General features: G+C 40.9%; 1 protein-coding gene across 3 annotated transcripts in view; it reads left to right on the top strand.

The window, feature by feature from the left end:
* The first annotated feature begins 8,764 nt into the window (after positions 1-8,764).
* Positions 8,765-22,491, top strand: part of FAM135A (family with sequence similarity 135 member A) — a 79,428-nt gene continuing 65,701 nt past the window's right edge. For all 3 annotated transcript variants that reach the window (XR_010027251.1, XM_063152966.1, XM_063152965.1), the window contains exon 1: positions 8,765-8,865. The gene's annotated coding sequence lies outside the window, so the exon portion shown is untranslated. The remainder of the gene's footprint in view (positions 8,866-22,491) is intronic.

Below are 22,491 nucleotides of genomic sequence, written 5' to 3'. Positions count from 1 at the left end.
GGCAGGATAAGCTCCTTCAGTGTTTGATTTGTGTACACAATGGTAAAGTATCTTTGCAGGCATTCAGGAAAAGCTCTGTTAAAGCAGACTATTCTCTGAGATGTTAATGGCAGCTTGCTTTGGATTTGTACCAGCTGTAAAGACAGACACCTGCTTCTGCCTCTGTTGCTCTGGACAGGGAGTGGGATGGGAAGAGCCAAGTTATAGTCTGTCACCCTTGAGCCAAGAATGACAGAAGAACAGATGAGAGGCCCAATTGCAAGAGGAGAAAAAGAAGCTTTAATGCAAAGGATTTTTTGGGTTATATAGACTGCTACGATACATTCTATTTGATTGGCTAGTTAATGAAAAACATCTTTCTCACACACTGTCCTTGAGAAGAACAGGAAAACAAAGTGGAAAAACACCACCTGCAGATTGTTTATACCAACAAGTTATCACACACCTACAACTCCCTAAAATTCTCAAGTCACTGTGAGAAATGATTGCTGTTTCTCTCTCCCTGAGCAGGCTGGCATCCACAATTGCCCATTTCAGCTCCACCTGTTATGGTGAAACTATAAAGATTAGCCCCAATGTACAGGCAACCACAAACAGAAAACCAATTACTCTTACTGTCTTGACCAGATAGTAGTAAAAGCCACTATCTTGACTGGAACTCTTTTGTTTACCTAAATAAATGTACTGTTTTCCCCATAGCAATACTTCAATAATCCAAAAGATCTGGCAGTTAAAAAAACCTGAATTAATGGATGAGTTTCACTGGCTTTGTAACTGTCTCAGCTCCTGGCTCCCCTGTTTTCCAGCCTATTTTATAAGTCTAAGAGCAGCAATGCAGCATTTCAAATCCCAGACAATGTGAGACTTATGATAAAAAAATAAGAAAAAAATATTTTATAGCAGACATGGTAGATGATGAGGATTTTTCTTTCATTTTATTAGTGAGCTGCAAAATTTATTTTGTGCCAGAACTGGCTGAAGTAATACAGTAGCATAAAACTGAACAATAACGTGAAAAACACTTCTTTTTTCTGTAAGTGGCAGTATTTGTATGACTCTTGGTTTTGAGTAGAATGTGTGATACTTTCGCTCATCCTTCTTCATAAACAGAGTATTACATCTTTCCACTTTGGCAGATACCTGAACCAGCTCATATGCGAGGTGGCTGAAGAGAAAAACAAATAAATGTTCTTCTGTTGGAGATACAAAGTGGCCTGACCTAGACACATCATATCACTTTTCTCCAGGGCAATCAAAATCTAAAACACTTTCAGATTCAGTGGAGAGGAGATGGCTTTGATGGTTAGTGAAATTTGAAAGCAGACTGACCGCAGTAATAATGAAAGTATTTGCCCTCAGATGCAACTTTCTTTTCACCTTGGAATGGCATTTAATACTATGCAAGGGCCAGAAACCTTCAGAATATAATTTCTCATATATTAACTTGGAAACCCACAGTATTTTATTGCAAAAACCCTTTATTTCCACTGACTCTGTACAAGTGCTTGCCTGATATTAGAAAAACAAGATGTCTCTTTGGACTCTGCTGTTTCAGAATGGCATTTCACCTGTATATTTCCATTTTCATACCTTTCAAATTATAATGATCATTAAGATCTTAAAATCTCAGCATTTCAGAAGTTCCTATCTAATCAACTTTTTCTATTTCAAGACAGTATTTTTTAATCCAAAATATATGTACAGCTGTGGTATATTTAAACAAATGATCTGACAGTACTGAAATCGTGCAATACCATTTAAATTTAGCAAGGATGCATTGTTTTAACAGTTGAGGTTGTAAACTTAACAGAAGATTTGGAAAGATCAATTAAAAGACCATCAATAAAAGACCACTCTTAGTGATTTTCATATCCTAACTAAATATTAAATACAACAGTTCAAATAAAAAATAACACACAGTTGTTTGTATTACTACTAACCTCCTACTAATATATTCAAAACCAAAAATGTCATAGATTTGAGATTATCTACACTACATACTTTTGTACTCCCGTGCTTTAGAAACTTCATTGTTGACTGACACCAAAGATGTACACAAAGCTTTTAAAACATTTCTGCTAACAGATGTGCATTTTCAGGAAATTGAGTAAATAAACGAGACTTATGCTTTAATTCTCCTTCAAATCTCAACAAAGGCTTTTTTTTTCTCCATTCTTCTTAGGTTTTTTTTTTTTTTTTTTTTTTTTTTTTTTTTTTTTTTGTTTTGTTTTTTTGGATTTTTTTCGTGATTGCAATCACAATGGTGGGGATCTCTTGTGGCAGTCCTATAGCAAACCAGTAGAGGACTCACGCTCTTTAAGCTCTGGCCTCGGGGCATACATGACTGTTTATGTCCTTGACAAACACAAAAGAGCAAAGGAGTGAGTAAGACAGGGTTGAATCCCAAAAGGTTTTTCTTGTCTTTCCTTCCATCTTGTCACACCACCCTTCTCTGTCTCTCTCTCTCCTCTTTTCAAGCTTATTATGAGAGCTGAGTGATCATTTGAACCATCAGTCACATGCTGTAGAATAAATCCATATGGATTTATTGTATTGCTGTGCTTCCCAGCTCTCAGAAGGATACACTCTCATTTTAAAAAGAATGGTAAATCTTATATCACATAATCAAACACAAGGTTGGGAAAGACACTTTACACAAAAGACAATGATAAATAGCAACATAGAAAGTGGAGGGAAAGCATCTAGTTGAATATTTTAACTGTTGTTTTTAGGTTTGGTCTCAAAAAATTTCATTAGTATTTCAGTAGCAAAATCAAACAATACATTAATTAATCTTAGAAATTATATCCAAATTGTGCAAAAAAAAATCAGCAGAAAGAAAGCATAGCTCCAGAGAAACTTGATAAAATAAACTGCCCCTGACCTCAGAAAAATGCAGCCAAATAACACAAGAGAGAAAATACTCCAATAGAACAATTGGAGCTGATATTGCATATAAAATTGTTTGCAGAAATATAATTTCATATTGCAAAAACACAAATTAAAAATTTGTGGGGCATTTGACTTGAATATTCAGACTGACCCATCACTACATGCAGTGGTCTTGCTCCACCTGGCACCAGCCAGATTATACTTCAAGTACTGTGTTTTCCTCCATATTAATTCTGCAGAATATTAGAATTAATTCAGAAACCAGTTACCAAGTGAAGTTACCTTATGGGAAGAGCTGGTAACCCTAAACTTGTGAAGCTCAACATGCTAAACAGAGATTTCTGGTGGAAACATCAGTGTATGGTGCTATTCAGGGAAGCAGGTTGCCCTGAGAAGTCATAAAGCCACCATCCCTGGAAGGGTTCAAAAGATGTGTAGATGTGGCACTTGGGGACATGGTTTAGTAGTGAACATGGCAGTCCTGGGTTTACAGATGGACTTGATGATTTTAGAGGATTTTTCTAACCTTGACAATTCTATGATTCTATGATCTAGGCTACTCAATGCACAGCATAAGAGAACTGTTTATGTTAAGTGCAACCTAGGATAAAGCAAAATGTGATTTCAGTATAAGAAAACACTTAGCATTAAGGTCTGATCTGCTGGGCTATGGAATATCCTTCCAACAGCCAGGGCAGAAGGCCCCAAGGCAGAAATCCCTTGACACGAGACCAGACCACTGCTGGGTGTTAGCAGGAGCAACCCTGGGCAGCACTGAGGAGGGTGCAATTTCAGTGTGGGTGCAGCTGTGACCAGAGACACAAGGTCCCAGCCCTCCCACGACAGGGCAAGGGAACAACTTGGAGAAAACAGTTTTCAGAGACTCCACAGAAGAGTCCACCCAGTACCCTGCAAACAGGACACTTTCCATCTCTTCCCGGCCTAGGAGAATTGCTCAAACAGTATTGCTGCTGCACTGGGGAAGGTGTAATTACTTTCTATTGCTGCCTTCCCAGAAAGGGTGAGAACTGAAATTGTTAGATGTTGACATGATTATTAAGTATTACTGCATTGAGATATTTAGGTTTGATACATGGGAACTTGCTAAAGAGCAATGACCGTAAATGCAAATTTATTTCCAGTAACTTTTCTTGGCATTAGAGTTTTTAAACAAATCTTCAAGTAGATTACTTTTTTAAATCCTAGCCAAAGGACTCAGAAATAGTTTTTTTACATCTTCTTCCCTCATTCTCCTTCCCTTCTGCCTTTCATTTGATGAACACTAATATCAAATGAAAGCACATATGCTGTGCCCTTGATCCTTGCAGTTCTTTCTTATGTAAAGAAAAGCAAAACCAAATGCAGTTTTCTCTGCAGAATCTCTCTTTCTCAGCATTTCTAACTGACTATTGGTGCTTTGTTCCAACATCCTATGGACTATATTTCTTCCATATCTTTGTTTCTTCTTTTTTTTTTTTTTCAGAAGGGTAATTAACATGCTGTATTTTAAATCCTGTTTTTTTCTGCAAGCCTGCATTGCAGTCTTCTAGTGAGTTCTCTGCTTCCCTTTTTCCTTTTGAATGTGCTTCCACCTTTGGATCATCACCTGTACAACTACAACTTCACAATTGATCAACTGATCTCCTTGCATTAATTCTGTTCCCATCTTTACTTGCACATTTCCAGCACCTAACCTGTGTCCGTTCATTTAATCCTGCCTCCAGCCACTTTAGAGATCCCTTATTTAAAGTCAGGGCATCTAAACCGAAACTCCTGTGGCTGTGTCTGAAACCACTGACAACAGCAATGGTGAAGGTTTCCCTATATCACTCTTAGCATGCTGTCAAAAAAGCCAGTTCCTTATTTTTGCATCAACCTCACAACATGCAAGCTGAAGGTGGCTATAGCACTGAGTTCCCAATCTTGAGCAGCCTTTAGAGAGCCTCTGCAGACAAGAGGAAGCTGACCTTTTAATTTCTATTGCTGTATTTTTATACCTCTTATTTATTCTCCATACACAATTTATTTTTCCCCCATTTGCTTTGAAATTCCCAAACAACCAAAAGATTATCACTATTTGTCATATGAGGAAAAGTAGCTTTTAACCAATCTTCTGTGAATCCTATAAGTGTTGCATTTGTTTATTAAGTAATAAAGTTTAAAAGCTACTTTAGATTGTTTTGACCATATTATTTAAAGCAAAAAAAATTGTAAGTAAAATGCTTTCTATTTTAGTAACATGCCAGCTTAATTATGATTTTGTAATTATATATTCTAATTAGAACTTTGCAATCCCTTGCAGTACACAGAAGCATCTTTTCATTCACTGTTTTCAACACACAGCTATCAAAATAGTCTGGAAATGTAATTAGTTTCTATGTTTTCTTATGATTAAAGCCATTGCAGAGAAGTTTCACACAAATCTGTTATCCAAAAATGAACGTGCTTAGTGCTGTGTATCCTATATCTGGATATTTATTTAGGGCACACAGCCAAATCTGGCAGTTGTCTAGAATTGTGTTTTTATTGAGCAATCAGTTGAACATTCATTCAGCATTTTTCCATATTTTGACAGCTAACAAGCACAATCAACAGCTGCTTCTCTAACAGGAATCATTCCTCCACTCATACTTACCCAGTTTAAAATCCTAGACACAGTAATACATGAACCATCCCTGTGATACAATGTTCACTCCAAATCTGGCAATCTTTATGGTTCTACTCTACACCCTCTATTTTCTCCTCTGACAATTTTTCTGAGATTCAAGCTTTCTCTTTGTCCACCTATATAAACTTCTCAGAAAAACTGTTTATTTACTCCACACTCTTCTTGAATGGCCTCCTGATACACACTTGTGCACAGTTACCAAGCTTTCTTGCCAGAGTATCTATTGTGGGTTTTTTTTTTTCCAGGAATCAGGATTGAGCCTCACAGATTATTCCCAGACTGGTGGTTCCACTTGGCTTCACTAGCCCTTTACCACATTATTTCCACAGTGTGCCTGTCTATACCACACACAGGAGCAGTGCAGGAAGAGCCCCAGGTTATCATGGAGAGGCTGGCTTGAAACTGGAAGCTGTGCTGTTGATTTCATGTGGCTTTGCATCTGGGTTCCCAATCCTGCTTCTCAGTTCAGCTGCTGGTGGCTCCACAGCTTTGGTTTCTGAGTCTGCATGAATTTGATGCTAGCCAGAGGATACAGACCAGTATTATTGCTGTATTGAACCTGACAGACAATCCATAAATAAATAACTTATTTTTTAACAAAATCCTGGACTAGAAAAAACACTCAGCCCAGCCATATGAACTAAGGATTTAAATTCATTTCACATGAAAAAGGCAGCTTCATCAGAACTCAAAATGAAGAAGTGCTTTCTAGTCTCCTACATCATACTTAAGCAAACAATTATTTCCAGGCTTCCCTATGTTAGTTATTAGTGAGAATAATCCATAAATTCATTATATCTCTAATAAGCAATGGTATCTCTAATAAGCAGTGCTCATCAGTGCATCCAGGCTTGACAGGATATCCTTTTTGTGGCAGTTCTTATATACAGCACCCAAACTTTAAAAATGTGCTGAAAACAAAGACAGCTTTGGACTGAGTGAGCTGCTGTTGCCCAAGGTTGTCCTCATTCAGGGCTGTCAGATCATCCCTCTTTACAGGGACAAACAGGGAGGCAGCAGAAAGCACATGGGATATGTGTGGGATGTCAGTGGTCCCCGTCCCCAGTACTCACTGCCACGTGCCAAAGAGGGACAAGGTTGGCAGCTGGGCTGATTGATAATACATCTTGGATACAAGTGGATTTTTGTGAAGGATGAAATTAGATTTCTCTAATGGCAGTTCTGCCATTTATAGGAGCAAGCTGCCAGTTTTCTGCTCATATCGGTGGACAATACAGTTACCAAGAAATGCTTCCTCCACCTAACGGGAAAGAAGCCTGCAAGATATATTCTCCTAATAGCAGAAGTCCAGCCAAGGCTAAGGAGAGATAACATAACAAAAAAATTACGAGCCAGATAAGAATTTATCTGTGCAGGTATATAAAAGCCTATCCAAACTGCCAAGCCAGCTTCTGGCCTATTCAGCAATCAGAACATCTTCAATAAAATCTGGCTTTTGAGATCCACAGGCATTATCCGGTGCTGAGCATCTTTTAGTACAAAGCTACTGAATTTCTGAGGCAGGCCTGAGGTGTGTTTAGGCCTGGTGAGAGCTCGTGTCAGCCATGCACAACTACTCCAGTGTTTTTTTGGTTGGTGGAACTGACTCCGTGGGACCACAAAGCAGTTACTAAAGCCTATCCCAAAACAACCAAGGACAAAACCAAAAAATGGCAGCCACTGATAATTTCAAAACTGTCTTTTTTAAAAGCCTTGAGACATTCACATGCTCCTGATAAAACAGATGCAAGTTTTATTTAAATCATTAATCTCCCATGAACTGAAATCTCTTCCACAAAAATTAAATTTCCAAATAGCCATGGGTTCAGCCTGCAGTAAATTTCTGCCAGCAGTACAATCTCAATCATATTTAACAGAAATAAGAGGTGCTGAGAACTCACAAGGATGTCTCACAAAGCTGATTTTGGTACTTCATGACAATCAGCTTCTCATTCCTCTGTCTTTTGTCCCAACCCAGCATCAATCTGGCTCCCTGCCTTCACAGTCAATTTCCTGTTTGCATGTCTGCATGCTAAATCAATTGGTGACAAAAATATTAAAAGAATTCTATGCAAACACTAATGTAAAATTTAACATTGCTGCCACCTGACTGGACTGAAAGACCCCTTCAATTAAAAGCAAATTGCCTGCATTCCAATTCCTCTCTGCAAAACAGCTACAGAGTGAGGTGTTGAGAAAGAAGCACACACTGGAAGTCTGAAAAACTACTTTTTATACAAGTTTTCTTTACATCCAAGATTATTTTTTTTTTTCGGATAGAAGTGGAAGAAGAATAGGATTTTTCTTCAGACAATCACTCTGTTTGCAATAGGTCTCTGAACAAACTAATTTTCAAGCTACACGTCGCACTCGTTAATGAGACAGTAGTACCCAGCATCCCTCCTCCTCAACGTTAAAGACTTCCAGTTTTATTACTGCCGTTTACAGCCGATTTACTATTTGGGTATCACGTACTGATAAAAAGTCTTACTTCAGAACGAGAACTTTTTCTCAATAAAGGCTCATTAGCGCCAGTCCAGCACCGGCTGGCAGGTGCCCCACAGCGGGCCCGGCCCGCCGCTGCCGCCACCACCCGAGGAGCGCTCTCCCCGCGGGCCGCTCTCTGCTCCGTGCCCAGGCCAGGACAGCGGGCACGGGGAAGGCAGCGCCGGCGGCAGAGGGCAGGCCTCCCCCGTCACGGCGTGCGCCACGAAGGGCTCTCCGGGGAGCGGGCCGCGGGGGGGAAGCAGCGAGGGCTGAGCCCTGCGTGGGTCGCGCTCCTCCCGCCCCGGGGCTCTCCCGGCCCTTGGGGGCCGCCCCCACCGGCCCCGCGGAGCCGCGGGAGGGGCCCGAGCCGCGGCCCGGCGGCAGGGGGAGCACGAGCGCCAGCCGGGCGCATCGCGGGGACAGCGGGGTTCCCGCTGCCAGCAGCGGCCGCCGCGGGAGCCGCACGGGAGACTCCTCGGAGCCGGAGCGAGGCGGCGCGGAAATCCCGGCGCGGGACCGAGGATGCGGCCGCTACCACCGGCCTCTGCTTAGCCGCCGGCGCAGCCCTCCCAGCAGCGGCTCCGGCACCCGCCGCCCCTCGGCGCCGGGCAGCAGGAAGCGGCGCTCGGCCGGCTCCCAGCGCCCCCCCTCCCTCCCCGCCCAGCGCAGAGCGGGCGCCGGCGGCACGGGCCGTCGCGGGAGCAGCAAGCGCTGGCGTCGGATGCCTGCGCTACGCCATCCCGGTGCTGCCGCGGCCTGGACTCCGCGGGGAGCACGGGCGATCGGCGGGCAGCGGCGGCCGCTCCTTTGTGCCCCAGGTCGGTGCTGGGGAGCGGCGAGGGGGTGCAGGGTGGTCGGGCAGAGCGGCGGGACCGTGTCCGTCCCCTCCCGGAGGGCTGGGGCAGGCGGGCAACCCTCCGTGGCCGGCCTGTCTCCGGGGCCGCGGGCATGGCGGGCAGGGGACTTGTTTGTGTCGGTCTGACCCCCCGCTCCCCGGCAGGAAAACTCGGGGAGCCTTTCCGCAGCCCCACCGGGTGGGCGGCGAGGTGGGGCGGGGGCTCGGCCGCCGCCGCCGCGGGCTGGGGACTCTTTCCGAGCCCCCGGTCGGGGGCGGTTCGTGGCCCCCGGGAGCGGCTCGTGGCCGGAGAAGTTTCTGCCCAGGCAGCGTTTGGCCGCCGCTGTTGATTGTTTATCGCTCCGAGGCGGCGCCGAAAATAGGTCAGAAATAATGTCCCGCTCTTCCCCGCCGCGAAGTGTCCGAGGGCCGGCCGTGGTACTAGGAACTGCTGGAGGCAATGGTGCTTTCCCCCTCCTTCCTTTCCTGAGACATACGGGACCCTCACAGGGTTTGAAACAGAGCCGAGGGGGCGAGGAAGGGGCGTTAATTTTTTACTTATTTATTTATTTATTTTAAATGTCGGCTTCTGCGTGCGGTGTGGAAAGTTGCTGGCCGAGCGTTAGGAATAACTCCCAGCTATTTCCTGGTGCGCGGAGGGCGGCACTGGCGGCTCCCGCCTCCCGGTGCGAGCGGGAACAGCCCGTGCCCCTCGGAGCCGGCAGGGCAGGGCAGGGCTGGGCTGGGCGGCGGGGCCCTGCCTCCCGCGGGTGCTCCTCACCCCGCTGCCCACCCTGGCATCGCGGCAGCGCTCACTTAACCTCGGGGCGCGCTCGGCTGGATTTGCACGATCACTAAGCGCTCTGGTGCAAGTAATGTTCGTTTCTTATTTTATTTCACGCAAAAATTCGAACAGAACCAATTTGAAAGCTTTATTTGATAATTATGCGTTGCAAATATACTGCTTGGAAGAGAAGTTGCGCAGTGTAACAGATTTTTCAAAATTGTAATTGGGGGATTTACAATCATGGTGATACTATACCCAAAGAGATATTTGTGCTGATGTGTTTAAACCCACTTCCCCTTTCTCCTGGTTGCAGAGAATTTTGCTGGCTGAAACATAAATAAGCTACTGTTTGAGATCTTACATTTTATCAAGTAGAGTGGACATAAATGCCTATTTTGTTTTACTGGGTTTAAATTTATTTTTTTTTAAGTAGTTCTTTCAACTTGCTTAATGTCTTATAAATAGGCAAAGCCTGATGTAAGTTCCACACACACCACCTTTTTGCTTGCCTGATAGCAAGTAGCAGATGCTGCAGAATCTCTATTACTCTGGAAGGGAAGGCATTACATTTTCATCCATTAAATAACTCCAACTTAACAGTTTGACTGTGAAGATAAAATTGCTTGGCCCTTGCTGAAGGATAAATAGCACAGTCCAAACCCAGTTCAATAAATCTCTGGTTTGCTGGAACATTACGGCTTTGTTACAATGAAAGAATTCTGGATTTGTGGAGGAACAAATTAGGTACTCCAGCATAGTTTTTATTATTCTGTTCAACAGTTCATTGCCCATTAGAACTGAATTGTTTGTAGGAAGTGGACAATAATCTGGGCTCTGGCTGCATCTTTGCAAGTACTTTAAATGAGTGAAGGACAGAGTTGTGATCTTGTTCTGTTTCTTCCATACGACTGTACCAGTAGTGACAGTCTGAGTACCTGCATTTGGTGTGTCAGAGCACAGCTGTAAATCTTAGTCTGCATTTTCCTTGGATGGACCAATTGTTTTCTTTCCCCCCCGTAAGTGGCATAAGTAAATTCTTAAGCTTTCCTTTGGCAACTGATAAAACTCGGAGAATACAAATTTGAACTCATTCTTTGGAGTGGTTTAAATATCCCCTGTGTGAAATACAATCCTACACTACTGTTGAGAGTTGACTGATATGTGAAAATACTGGTTTTGGACTTTAATTAGTCCTTTATTAGTAAAACTGATTTGTTACTTTCAATTCAAATTATGGTCAGTTTGACTGGCCTGTATAAGGTTTGGCATGAATAGTAATCAGTAATAGTAAAATGCACACAGCAACCAAATTCTGTCTTCAAAACTGTGATTTTGAAAATGTGCCAGACAAACCAACACAGTTGTTGATTCAATTTGATTCCATTGCGATAGAATTTACTTTTGTTTTGAGCGAAGTAAAACCTCAAAAATAGCACATTGGGCTCTGTTCAGATTTCAGAAGAGCTAAGCCCTTGCGTCTCTTCTGAAGCCCCAGTGATGATGTGATGCTGTTACCTGACACTGCAGTATTGTGGTTTTAGCATTTCCCTTGGCAGCCCATGGGGTTCAGAGCTCAGTTCCAGGACTGTCTCTGGTGCTTTTTTCTCACAAATACAGAATTAGTGAATTCAGTTCCTAAGCAGGGGGAGGTGTAAAAACTGAGATCCGTTGCTCACCTCAACATTCCTTGTTGACTTTGCTAGTCAGTTATCTGCTGACAAAGACACTGACAAGTTCTAGTGGACTTGGTTGTGGTTTTGAGATATGATGAGCACTCTTTCTATCAGTATCTCATTCTCACCAGGTTACAATCTGGCATTTTGGTGCTCTCTTGCTGGAAGTGATTAGAATGGGATATGAATGCCACAGCCATCTGTTGGCCTGGGGAGGTGCACAGGAAAGCAAATCCTGGCAGAGGAATGAGGCAGATTACTTTGAGCGGCAAAGTTTTGAACTACTGCAGGTAAAGGTAGGGGAGCCCTTCATGAGCTCTGACTCTTGTGCTGTTTTTTCCTTGAAGAGAGCCTGGTTGCCTGCACCAGCCTAGGAAGCAGGTACCCAAATGTTTATTAAAGTAATGCTGAGAGTGCTGGTGCCTGTGTCTCTCTCTGGGACTGGTTGCTGTCTTGAATAAATTTGAAAGTTAACTCAGTACGAAAGATGGACCTCAGTGTGAGAATCAACAATCAAGGGTTGTGAATTCTTGTTACTGTTCACCTTGTTTCAGTGTTTGAAGTTGTTATTGTGATGAAGACTAATGTTACTCATCCTTGCTTGGTAACTGTTTCATCTTGCACTTTGTGTTTTCTGTCTTGAAGTCTCTTTTGTTCTTTTTCATCTCCCAGTCCCTACACACTATAGGACAGCCTTGGCAGAAAATAGTCTCTTGTTAGCCAAGGTGGAAGAGTTGCAGTTTTATTGTGTGGGTTTTCCCCTTCCCCTTTTTCTCTGTATGGAAAAATACAGTCTCACTAGTGCTTTGTTTTCATGGCAGGAAAGATGAGTAGCACCTGTGTGTTGACCAGCCTTTGTCCCTGATGGATGTTTGTTTTGACAGCCTGTTGTTGTATGTCAGTTACCTCTGACAGGCTGTTGCTCAGAGAACCCGTAGCCTAAATGTACTACTGTGTCAAGTACCAGAACATGAATTTATTTTGGTTAACTAAGAGCATAGCTCAGAGTTTCTTGAATTATTAATTATTTAATTTTGCATTCAGTATTCCTCCTAATGAACAAGCATGGAAGGTATGATTTTTCTTTTTTGTTAATGAAAAGTTTGTTTATTTTGCAATCTTCAAAACTTTTATAAGTTCCTATATCCTGGTGGTACAGTTCAGTGGTTACAGTGGTAGTGCTGGGTTGCCATTTGGACTTGGTGATCTTTAAAGATCTCTTCGAACTTGGATGATTGTATTCTATGGTTCTAGAAGTCACAATCCTGCTGCTTTAAAACAGGAGTGAGAGATTGGTGAAATCCACTCAAAAGTCACATTTTTGGTCCCTTTGAGCTTGTTACAATTATACAATGCTTCTGAAAAAATACTAGTTCTATGTTTTTCTGCCACAGCTAGGCAAAGCAGTAAAGTATGTCCTTACATTCTGTTAATATTAGTGTGCCATGTGTTTTCTCCTTGGCAAGACACGTGATTTTATGTTTGCTACACATCTGATGATTTTGGCCTTCTCTAGCATTTTGCTAAGCACCTTTTGAACAAATTAATTTGTTGGATACATGTCGTTAAGTATTGTGTGTAGAAAAATAAGTTAACTGTTGAAGTAGGAACATAATTAAATATTTATGCTTTTGTTTATAGCAAAAGCAGTTGGTATTTAGTGATGTGGTGTTGCTGATATTTGTAAAAGTCTGTTGTACAAACCGTCTTCCTCAAAGAACAATGTGTGGAACCTTTGTGGTAACAAGAGTATATAACAAAGAGTACACAAGAAAAAAATCTGAAAGGGAGGAAATAAATTGGCCATAGTTTTGGGTCGGGAAGAAGTCAGGTGAGCAAATTGTGTTTACTTCTAGCAGGAAATTTGTGACAGCATTGTTCTTGGAAAGAACAGACAGAGAAGTAAGAAACAGAATCAAATCTCACAGAGCTCAACTTACAAGTGGAACAAAAGTTGAAAATGCTAATGCAAATTGAAATTGCATCAATTCTGTTTTTTGTTAAATAGTTTCAGTGCTTTTTTTGTAATGGATTTTCTGTAGAGGTTTTGAAATTGGGAACATTTTTGATGCAAAGAATTTTGAACTTTATATTGTGCAAGCAGTTTTGTTGGAAACAAGATTAAAAGTTTCACTTACCAGTATTTCTTACCAAAACTAAATAAAACATGTCTGCATTTCTGAATTACAAGTCCTGTATCAGAAAGAAAGGAAAGCATACGTATTTAGCTTTCTAGTGAAAAGTTATAAATTTGTTAGCTCTAAAACTATAGAATTATACATATATATTCGTACATATGTGTGCATATGGTTTGCTGAATCTTCTTTGTGAAATAAATCACAAACCCATACACATCATACCCCCAAATCAAGAAGAAATCTATAGCATTCAACAGTTAATTTTGCAGGAGGATTTACACTTGACCTCCGACATTTTGAAATAACAAACTGACTTGTTCTCCAGATGCAAGTCTGCTTACTATAATCACAACCTGTTCACGTGCTGTGACCTCAAGAATTAATCCATATTACTGACAATGCCATAGGTCACTCATTGCCTGTTGCATAAAGGATGTTGAGAGATAATGCTTTCTAGTGCTTTCTAGCTATAAAATAAACTGAATTCCCTTTATGCTTTAGATTATTTTTCTAAAGTTAATAAGAAAGGTTTCCCTTTCAATTTTCATATTAGAATGGCCTGCAGTACATTTTCTGTCTTCTTTCCATTGAAATTTACAAGGAAAATGTTGTAGTATTTGTGCTTCTGTAGAAGAAGCTGTACTTTCTCCCCAGGCTGTCAATTCTGTTATCGCTTGATTATTTCTCTGCATAATGATTTTGTATATCCATGTAAAAAATCAGTCCAAACAATGTAATTAATGCTCCTGAGTTTTAGTAGTAGAGGTAGTAGTAGTTGCATATAAGCTTTTAAACTTAATTATGCTTGCTTTTCTGTCTATTTATATGTGGCCCATCTAGCTTTCTATAAATGCTTATATATGTTTTTAAAAGATTTTCTGGGTAAATTCCAAGATTACAGCTATCAGATGATTATAGAGCTGATGTTTCCTGGTACCTCTGACCTTCAGTCCCTCACTGTGTTGAAAAAATCCAGATTGAAACATGCCAAGGTATTGAAGATATTTGAAGTACTGAAACAAGAAACCATAGATAGTAGAAGACATGTTTTACTGCTTTACATGTAAAACAGCTTAGAGGAAAAAACCTTTTAATGAGTGAGGTCAATACTTGATCTGAGCATGGAAGTCAGGACCTAGATCTCCACATTTGTCACCATTCTTTCATGCTAGGCTTCTTTTTCTTGTGAAGGCCCTTGTTGCTGGGGCAGAAGCTCTGAGCCATAGGGTTACCTGTTATTAATTTTATTTTGCACGTCCTTAAGAGACAACCTGTGGAAGGTGCATTGTGTACCTGTGAAATTGGTTTGAGTGCCACCTAATGCTACTAATGTTTGAGCTGAATTTTGAGTCTGTGACTCGAAGCTCTAGCAGATGTTACCCGCCTTTTGTTGGAAATGTGTAAAACCTGATGAAGTTTAGCTAGAATGATGAATTTTCATCACCAGTCACTTTGCTATTCTCAGGTGGGAAAGGAAGGAACAATAACCTTTTGAAAACCAACTAGCCGTGATATCAGCAGGGTAGGGAAAGCCTCTGATGATTTTGTTCCTAGTTGTTTGGCCTTTTTTCCCCTGAATGTTTGTGCTGTATTTAAGGGGTGGTACTTGTTCTAGTTGTAGCAAATGTGAAAGCAGCATGTGAGGGATTTAATGATTACAAAACGTTAGTACGAGAATTTCTAACTAAACATGACAAGTAATTGTAGGAGGAAAGGAGTGAACAAAAACTGTTCCATACAAAACACTGTCAAAAATTGTTTAAGTAGCATTGGTGATGGTTCAAGCTAATTCAGAAAACAGTTTTCTGATTTGTTTTGACGTAACTCTGCAAGTGTACCCATTGAAGTTGCTAAAGGTGATAATTAGATTTGTTTTGTTTCGAATGTGCTATTTTGGAAACAGAGTCTTGCCGTTTTAGGTTTGTGTCAGTGTTTTTAGCAGCTTATAACACGTCAGCATTGTTCTGTTAGTGAAATGCCATGTGGGGAGCCGAGGTAAGAGGAGCATGAAGCCTTCAAGCTGCAACATAAACAAAAGCAGATCTTGAAACTGAATTTGTTAATGCAGCTCTACTTGCCTGTTTCATAGGGACTCTTCAGTGAGATACTGTGGCAGTGCATTGGGGCAGGAGCAATGCCGGCGCTCTGAGGGTGGGGGGGTGCAGCCTGTGGAGCTCGGATGGAGCGGGCCGCGCTGACTCGGGCAGCCGTGTCCCTCTCTTCCTCCGTGACAGGGAGCACAAGAGCCCTTCTTCAGCAAAAATGGTGCCTGTCTCCTGACACCAGATGTGTTGGTTGGTCTCTCTGCAGGCAGAGCATATTTTTGGACCATTTGGGACAAAACTGCTGGAAGCTGCTCAGCTTTCCATCCTTCCGTGCCTCCTTCTGGAAGGAGATGGCCTGGGGTGCCAAGGAGGGTTCCTAGGTGAGACGCTGGCTCCCTGGGAAACCAGGCCTGTGAATAGAGAGCAGAACTGCCCTGTGGGGCAGGGGGAGGTTAGACTGAGCTGCTGCTTGGGCTCTGGGGTGGTGTCCATCCATGGAAGAAGTAGGGCAGGGGTAGGGCGTTACTGTCCAGCTTTGGGGGTGAATCAAAGAAAGGAATGAAGGGTAAAAATACCACCTCAGGAATGGCTGTGAGAAGGGGCAGTTTCTTTCACCCTGCTACTGAGACCTCTTTGCTTTGCTGTGCCAAGGCTGTGGCTTATGGAGGCTGAGGGACAACTGGCCAGGGAAGCGCTGTGCTGTGCTGCTGCGTGCTTCCCTTCCCCATGCTCCATGGCACTGCTATTTGTGGAGCTGTGCTTTGAAACCGGATAAGGAAGTGATCTGATCAAGCCCTGCAAAAATAGATTATTCTAAAATGGTAACTAATTAATTTTAAAATGCTGTCCCACGAGCACTGTGTTGGCAGTGTTGAGGGGGCGATTGTATTGATGCTGTGAAGATGTGAATGAGCACCTGAGGCAGAAACTTCTGAAGCTGTTTCTAGTGTAGGAGACTCAGTGCAGTTTTCTGGACAAAGTTGGCTTAAATTCTTGCTGTGCCCTCACTCACTTCTTCAGGATTAGATGTTAATATAGCCATACTCTGAGGTAGATCAGTGCAGCTGTTTGTGGAATCATGCTGTATTTAAATGAGTGAAATGTTGCAGTTTAAATTAAAAATGAAAAAAGCTAACCGACTGCCCCCCCACCCTCCCCCATAACCACCAATATCTTACAGAATAACCTACAAAATATCTGTAAAGGTTTGGTTTGATGCTGTGGGGCTTTTTGCCTCCCACAACTGCTAACACAATTGCAGAGATGGCTGTTTGTGGCGTGGGTGCAAGCAAGTCTGCAAGGGTAGCAAAAGGATTTAATTTAAAGACTTTGCTACTGATATATAATGTGCTGTTTTCTCAGGGTGCTTACTGGCATCCAATCTTCTTATAGTGTGCATGCTAAGATCTGCTCAGTTTGTGCAAGCTTCCATCACAGCTGTCCACCAGTGCTGATCAGTGTTATCTTCACTTGACACTTGTTTCTTTAAAGACTTTTTTGCCTCAGCATTTCTCAATAAAAAAGCACACACAGTACTCTGCATATTGTTTAGTCCCTTCTCTTCTAAACAGTGAAAAAAAGTAGAAAGTGATTAAATTTTATTGCATTTTTTTTCTTGGGAGTGGGAAGCGTGGGTTGGTTGGTTTCATTTGTTTGTGGGGGTTTTGTTTGATTTTTGTTGGTTTTGTTTGTTTGCTTGGATGGTTGGTTTGTTTGTTTGTTTTCTGTTAGGTCAGATCTGTTTTGCTCCAGGCTTCAGTGGCAGAAAGAAAGAGTGTGGAACATTAAGGACAGAGCATTAAAATCTTGTGCTTGGCTGGTTTGGGTAATAACTAAGTGAATTTATTAGTTTAGATATGTTTCAGCTTAGTGCTCTCAGATTTGGAAGTGCTCAGTTCAAGCTGCTGGAAGTGCCACCTGAGGTTGCAGAGAAAAGTGTTTCTTCCTTATCTGGTCAGTATGAAGATAAGTGAGCATCAAGAGAGCTTAAATCCTTGAGCCAAATTGACATATAGGTGTTTGTTTGCCACAATATGTTTTTGAAAAGCTTTGATGCACGTTCTGAAATACTTTTTATGACTTCGTTAGGTCATGGCTTGCAGTGACAGTCTGCTAAATTGTCCTACCACTTTGCACTTGTATCATTCAGCCAGAACTAAATTGCAATTTGTACTAGAATAATATGGATTTGACTGTAAAATTAGTGCATGTTTTGTGTAGCAGAAAGGTTACAGACAGGGTCTTAGAGGAAGGATCAATGAAGAGAGGGTCTGACACTCTTCATTGTCAGAAAATCATTAACAAAGGAAGAACAAAACAAGAATATATGACTTTTTTCAGGTGAGTATTGAATAAAAACTATGGGCAGATATGAGATGTTAAAAACAGTGTTTTATATTTCCAGTTTGTAGGTTTGGTTTTTTTGCACTGAAGATCAAAGAGTTAAACTTTTAACCTAAATTTATGTGTTATAATACTTACCTCAATTTGTTTGTTAAAATGGTAGGAAACTGGAAACCAAACCCAGGGAAATCAGCAATAGTGTGGCCAGCAGGAGCAGGGCAGTGATTGTCCCTCTGTACTCAGCACTGGTGAGGCTGCATCTGGAATCCTGTGTCCAGTTCTGGGCCCCTCACTACCAGGCAAACATTGAGGGGCTGGAGCGAGTCCAGAGGAGGGCAGCAACGCTGGAGCAAAAGTCCTGTGGGCAGCTGGGGGTGTTTATCCTGGAGAAAAGGAGGCTCCGGGAAGACCTTATCACTGTCTACAACTACCTGGAAGGAGGGTGTAGCAAGATGGGGGTTGGTCTCTTTTCCCAAGTAATAAGTGATAGAATGAGAGAAAATGGCTTTAAATTGTGTCAGGGAAAGTTTAGATAGGAATATTTCTTCACTGAAACAGTTGTCAAACACTGAAAAGAGGTGCCTTAAGGCAGTGGTGAGATCACCATTCCTAAATGTGTTTCAAGTGTGGAGTTGGCACTTGAGGACATGGTCTTGTGATGGAGATAGCAGTGTTTGGTTAAAGGTTGAACTTGATGATTTTAGAAGTCTTCTCCAACTTTAATGATTCTGTGAAAAAAATGAAGTCAAGGATTATGTTTTTAAAGATGTACTAGATATCCCCAAATCAGCTGCCTTTATATTGGGTTATTAACTTTAGGTGTTGAAAAATAAAATAGTTTTTGATACAGTACTCCTGTGTGTTTCTGAAAGCAATTATATTTGTAAGAATGCCCTGTCAGAGTCAGTGTTTTTCTTTGTTGGCTGATCCAGCCTTATCACCACCAATGCTATTACTGTAGCAACTACCAAGGAAGTGGTTTTGTGACCACTGATCCTGGATCAGATTTACTATCAGATTATCCCCTAATGTAGCTTCGATCAGGCAGCCAAGCTATCACATTTCTTAAGTTAATAAGAGTGTGCAATATATCATTTGTGCTAACTTAATGCCTATTGTGGGAGGAAATACAGTAACTATTTGGCATAAAGCCTTCCAATACAAAATCAACCTGTCAGATCTAAACTGTATTTACTGTCTTGTCAAAGAATGACCTCAGAGCAGATATTGGAACAATGACTCAACTCTGTAAATTGTGCTGTTTTATTTACAGAGGATAATAATACAGAATTATTACCTATTAAAAATAATTTATTGATCATATAGCGTTAGTATTTTTCATTTCTCTTGAAACAAAGGCTTTATTTTTTTGAAAACAAGTTTACTTGTGGTGGGAGAGAAGTTGCAGCTTTCCTTTGGAGACTTTTGATTCATAAAATATGGCAGAATAATGACGTTAACAGTCATCGGAGACATTTTAATGCCAAATTCATCCATCCATATGAAGGCTATTTTTTATTTAATGACATTGTTGGGACATGGAATTCAAAGAGAGAGAGCTTTCTTCCTTTGTGTAAGTAGGAAAATGAAGTATGTTTTAAGTACACTTAGACCCTTAAGGTTTTATGAAGAACCTATTCCACTGGATGGAATCAAATTATTTTAGTAAGCATCCCTCTCCTGCTTTTTTAATTCTTATCTGATGCATCCTTCATAAACTCAGTAGTTTATAAGATGGTGAATGTATTGGGCTATGCAATTTGGGTATTTTAAAGCCAAAATACTACAGCCTGCGATTTATTGGGTTTTTTTCCCATTTACTGTAAAGTTCTTACATGCTTTTTATGTAAAGTTCCAAAAAACTTTGGTTGATTGTTTAGTATAAGCACTTCATTTTAGTTTTTCCTCTATAATGCTCCTCTGAATAGGTTAGGAAAAGATAGATTGTGAGTTCATTAATGGAAGATGATAAGCAAAGCAAGTAATAAATATACAGATGTATTTCTGCATTTGCAGGTGTATTTCTACATAACTACATTACTGCTGCTATAGTCAGAGGTATTTATTTTCACCGCTGTTGTTGAGGTAGCTCAGCTTTACTGTTGATTTTCATGGTCCACTCTCCATGGTTCTTGGCATGAGTATGTGGAAGTTCATTTTTCTCACTCAGCCAATGTGTGGGATCAAAGTGGGACAAGGTGGCTGGCATAATGTAGTAGCACATATCCTGAACTGCTACTGGTTATCATCAAAATGCTCCATTTTAGTTGTTTCCGACTCAAAAGCAGTCACATTTGTGCAAGTTATTTCATACCCCTTTCATAATTTTGAAAATGTGGGTTTTATTTTTATGGGAGGTCTTTGTAAAAGGCAAATAAAGCGTTCAGTTTGGTTTGTTCATGTTCTGTTTCCATTTTTCAGTGCAAATTACTGTTGAAACCATTGCTCAGTTCATTTTAATGAGAAAGAGGAGAAGGCATCTCAGAGATGATGCAGTTTTTGTTTAGCATAAATGGTTGGCTGAAGTGAGAAGAAGTTAGTGTCCATACTGGGAGGAAAAATGCTGACATCTGTAAGCATGGGGTCTGTTTTGCAGCAGGGGTTTTTGTGGTGGAGGGAGAACACATCAATAAGAAAGAGAGCTTTTAACTGTGCTCCCACAGAACTTTTCCTGTTGAAGTTTTTAATGAGGAAGCTTAGAAATAACATGTCATTTGTCAAACAGACAAAGACCAATGCTAGGATAGAAGGGAATAAGCCTAATAAGTGTTCAAGATGAATTATTGTATCACATGTATGATTTATTAATAGGGGAGAAGAAAAGAAATAAATGCAACATCTTAATGACTTCTGTGCTCAGTGGGAATAATCAAGTTGTCAGCTCAAAGTAGTGACTATGTTGTTTTTATCAGTGTGCTGCATAAAGGATGAGATATTGGTGCTAAATTTAAAGCAAAAAGTATGAAAACTTGAATTTTAATGCCTGATTAAGTTGGCTGTTTATCATCTAGCACATTAAAATGTCATCGGTACCTTGCATTATCTTTGTTAGAATCAAACCTTATGGTTGGCTGGGAAGTAGTGTAGTCTTAGAGAACTGGGTGTGAAGAAAATTGTAATAGTTGAGTTTTGCCCTGAGCCCATGAAAATCAGGTCGTTGTTTAACTATATGTGTAGTTAGTTACTTCACATAATTATGATAGCTGTGAAGCTTTAAAAAAAAAAGGTAATTAGGAAATCCTGATGTAAAACAGTCTGTTCTGATGTATTTTTCTAGTGGTGGTGACGTTGTCTTTTTAAAATTGGGATAATGAGTTGAATAAGGTATTCTCAATATTTCTGCATAAGGGTTTTGTTTGTTTATTTGCTTGTTTTACGACATGATGATTATGCAATCCAAAACTCAACTACCATTTCTTTTCTACACCCTCACCTTTTGAATTATGGAGGAGCAGGGTTTATTTCTAGTGCTGGGAAGCTCTAGTCTCAACCAGAACACTGTGATATTGAGTGCTGCACAGCTCTGAAAGGATTTCAAAGGACACAGGAGTTGTGCTTGCAGTAGTCCAGGCTCTCTGCAGGGAATGCAGAGAGAAAGGTGAAATGATCAAAATAACAGGCTGGTTCTTTGCAGCACCATGCTGAACTAATCCATGCGGTGAATTATGCTTTTTCAGCCTCACAGTAATTAAAATAAAAGGATATTAGCTTGGGAGAGTTTTAGATGTATGGGTAGATGGGACATATTTCTAATTGAATGCCGAAAAATTTGGCACATCTTCTGTATAGTCTTGCCAAAGTCTGTGAGAACCCAGAGAAATTGAAATGAAAAACAGTGTCCAGGTTTGCAGTCAGATTGTGCTAGTGTGCACACTCAGAAAGTAGGCATTAGGAATAGTCTGGTTGGTCAGGTCAAGAACTTGGTTTTCACCACATTGAGTTTCAGCTGAAGGCAGTGTCCAAGAAACAGCTAAAATTGGAATTGAAGGCAGTTCTCAGGTGGGGGGGGACAAACCTGTGAGTCATCAGCACAGAGATAGATGGTGGCTGAGTTTGCGTTGGCAGGTGCTGGATCTCTGAGCATACCGGAAAAGAGGACTGGTAAAAAAGCTCAGGAATGGTGGTGTACAAGGCTTCTACAACAACTTTGAAGAAAAATACTACTTGAATGTTAAATGAACACCTTGAAACAGACTGGACCAAAATGAATGCTTTGTTCTATTTTAATTAGTAGGTTCTTCAGTTTTACTTTTGATTTCCACTGAATATAAAATACAAAATCCAAGGCTAGAAAAAATTCAGTTCCTCAGAATTTTGCATTTTTTTCTCTCTCTCTTTCAAAAAAAAGAACTCAGTCCTCTTTAAAAGAGAACTGGTATGACACAGGTTGTAATGTATTGTTAAATAAATGTAATATATTTGGTCGGTGCCATATTTATGTGGCATTATGGCTTCAGGATTTTACTAGGTTATTATTGAAAATTTGTGGTATCAAATATGTAATACCAACATGACATGCACAAGTGAAATCTGTTTAGAAAAAATCCAGATAATGTTTTTTTTTATGTTCTACTTTCTCTGTTTTCTTCCCTCTCGAGCTAATGCAAAACCAGTTTAGTTTCA

Source organism: Melospiza melodia, chromosome 3, assembly GCF_035770615.1.
Source record: "Melospiza melodia melodia isolate bMelMel2 chromosome 3, bMelMel2.pri, whole genome shotgun sequence".
NCBI classification, from domain to species: Eukaryota; Metazoa; Chordata; class Aves; order Passeriformes; family Passerellidae; genus Melospiza; species Melospiza melodia.
This window is presented reverse-complemented; position numbering and strand designations above follow the sequence as displayed.